Genomic DNA, 2,940 nt, shown 5'->3' with positions numbered 1-2,940 from the left:
AACAATTTTGCTTTGAAAAAATGTATCATTTAAAACTATTTGTTTTATATAAAATTTACTAGCAAAAGCAGCTACCTGGGTCAATAATATTTGCCAAGTATTTTTCATGATATGAGAGGCAGGTGTTAGCAATTTTTCATTCAGTACAATATAAATTAGCATAATCAATGGAAAAATATAAAACTACAATATAATCACCTATCGGGCAGCATCCCCTAGGCTTAGTAATCACAACTAGTTGCATAAATCATTATTAGGAATTATAATTAGGAAACAAAATTTAAATATTGTAGTCTCAGTATTTTTGTTCTAAGAATTCATGGGACTCTGAGGCTCAAACAATGAGAGAAATTTACGACTATCCACATTTGTCAATGGATAGAGTAGCCACAGGTAGTAAACCAGATGATTACACATAAACACTGTCTGACATTTTGAAAAGGGAAAATGCATCAATAATTAGAAGCACTGTAGGTGAGTAGCTCCATGCCAGACTAACAGTGGGGTTTGCTAGTACAAAGATAATTGCTGCTGGTGGTATAGAGCACCATGGTTGAGAAATGCATGGTGACAAATTGAAGGTTGGAAAAGATGCCAATTTTGAAGTTTTCCTCACTTTATTTCCTAAGCATAATGAATATTCAACCGGAAGCAAAGTCATTTACTTGCGAATGACTGATAAGGGGGAGTTATTAAATTGCATAAGTTTTATAAGAAAAAGAAGTTTGGAAACAATCGAATTCCTCCCATATTTCTACATTTTCTGGCTATGAAAAGTCCTAGTAGGATAGAGTCTCATGTTGTAGATCAGAAATTTGGAAGCTACATTCAGATCATAACCCAAGTTCTCGGAAATTGAGGTTAATTTTATATTGTTGTTGATTTCCATTTAATGTTGTTGTCATTGATGTCCTTATCTGAATTGTGTTCCATATTTATTCATCTAACAAATCACAAAACATTTCTATTTAGAGCAAAAAAAAGTGTCTCAGGGTACATAGTATCTGAGTGTCCTCTCTCTCTCAGTGGTGACACCAGTTGCCTAGAAATCACAAATAGTTGTGTTGCTCGATTCCTGTGTCGTTTAGGTCAGAATGTATCATATCTTCATTTACCCAAGTCACTCTTAAGAGTGTCTCAGATTTTCTATTACTATGTACTCTAGGATTACTTATTTTCTTGCTTCCTTGTACAAACTCTAACGGGAATTTATTTCTGAACCCTCCCTGCATTTACAGATTCTCACCTTTCCTATTGGAACTAAGTTTCTTATATCAGAACACACACTCCTTATCATAAACCACTTCTTTTAATGTTTTCTCCCCACCATTGCTCTGAGGAGAATCCAGTTCTTTCTAATAATGTTCCTCCTGAAGCATTCTCAGGGCGAGCCTCTTATTTTTTCTGCTGTAAATCATGTGCCCTACATGGGAGAGGGTGGCTGACTTTATCCTTCTCCATTTCTGTATAAAATTCATTTTTTATTTCTTTTTTAATTTATATTTTTAGGCGAGGCAACCCTTGGTTGACCTCACAGATTGCAAGAAACTTGTCAGCTTACAATCCCTTATTTTTATTTTTTTTAAATTTTTTACACCTACAGCACCTGATCTTCCTAGGTGGTCTCCCATCCAAGTACTACCAGGCCCAATCCTGCTTAGCTTCTGAGATCAGACAGGATAAGGATTGTTCAGGGTGGCATGGCCGTAGACAAATTCATTTCTTATTATGATAGAATATTGGGGAAGCATTATAGAAATAATTACTGAAAAATGAAATTATTGAAACATTATTTTAAAGGAATGTTTCTTAGGACTTTGAGAATCTATGTTTTGTAAAACATTACTTCTGAGTAGTAGACGGAAATAGGTATGGAAGATAAGAATGTTTTAGAAGATTAAATGGTAGAGAAACATTGAATACACTCTTCTGTGATTTCTTAGAAGGCAGTTAATGTGCCTAATAACATTGTAGCCATACAAAGAGGATTAAAGACAGAATATTAGTACTATGTGTGTTATTATGGGCTATGTGTGTTAAGTCATTACAAAAGAGGAACAAGCTCAGAAAGCAACTGCTGATTTACAAACAGAAGAGACAGGAATTTGGGGGAAAAAAAAAAAAAAGTCCAGCAATTTGGGGGCTTAGAGGATTGGAAGAAGCAAATACATCTCTATCACCAAAGGAAAAAATGAAAGTGAAAATCCATTTGAGAAATGATGTGTGATTATAAACTCAGCAAATTTCTCACTGTTTAAAGAGGTTATAGATAAGCAAAGCATAACAGCTAGAATGAATCGTGCCATACTGCATAAAATTTGGAAACCCAGAATTTAGCTTAATATAGACACAAATGTGTTTTGAGATAAGTTAGTATACATGGATACATGACCTAGTTCTGTCCACCGAAGGACCTAAAAGTACCAACACCCTGGCAGCAAGAGCACACAGAGTCCCCAGATCCTAGTTTATAGTGACATTCCTCAATAAAAAGAATCTACACTTCTAGAGAAATAGCTCATTCTAGTAATAAGGCAAAGAATGTCAAAGATTAGTGTTCAGTATCTTGCAGTGCCAGGAAATAAGGAGATGGTAACAAAAACAAACAAAAGAAAAATATATCGCAACAAATATAAATATAATACAAAGAGACACAGGAGCTAATAGAGCTCCAAAGCCGGAACGATTTGAGCAATAAAAAAATTATATAGCATTGAATTATAACCCAAAGTATAAGATAAATATCCATTAGTCCATAATAATATAAATGAATAATTGAATAAATAAATATAGAACATCTAATAAAATTTTCTGCACAAAAGAATTCCAAAAATTTTCTAAAGACACTATTCCTCCAGAAGGTAGAGCATAACTCCCCACCTTCTATGTGTCAAATGAACAAAGTAATTTTCTTCTAAAAGAGTAATCATTTAACAGTTG

The 2,940-nt window shown here is 33.9% G+C and overlaps 1 pseudogene; it reads right to left on the bottom strand.

Moving 5' to 3' along the window:
• Positions 1–1,594: 1,594 nt before the first annotated feature.
• LOC111736729 lies at positions 1,595–1,712 on the bottom strand (annotated as a pseudogene).
• Between the last annotated feature and the right edge of the window lie 1,228 nt (positions 1,713–2,940).

Source organism: Pteropus vampyrus, unplaced genomic scaffold, assembly GCF_000151845.1.
Source record: "Pteropus vampyrus isolate Shadow unplaced genomic scaffold, Pvam_2.0 Scaffold21, whole genome shotgun sequence".
NCBI lineage: Eukaryota > Metazoa > Chordata > Mammalia > Chiroptera > Pteropodidae > Pteropus > Pteropus vampyrus.
Note: the sequence above shows the minus strand (reverse complement) of the source record. Positions and strands in the feature narration are given on the sequence as shown.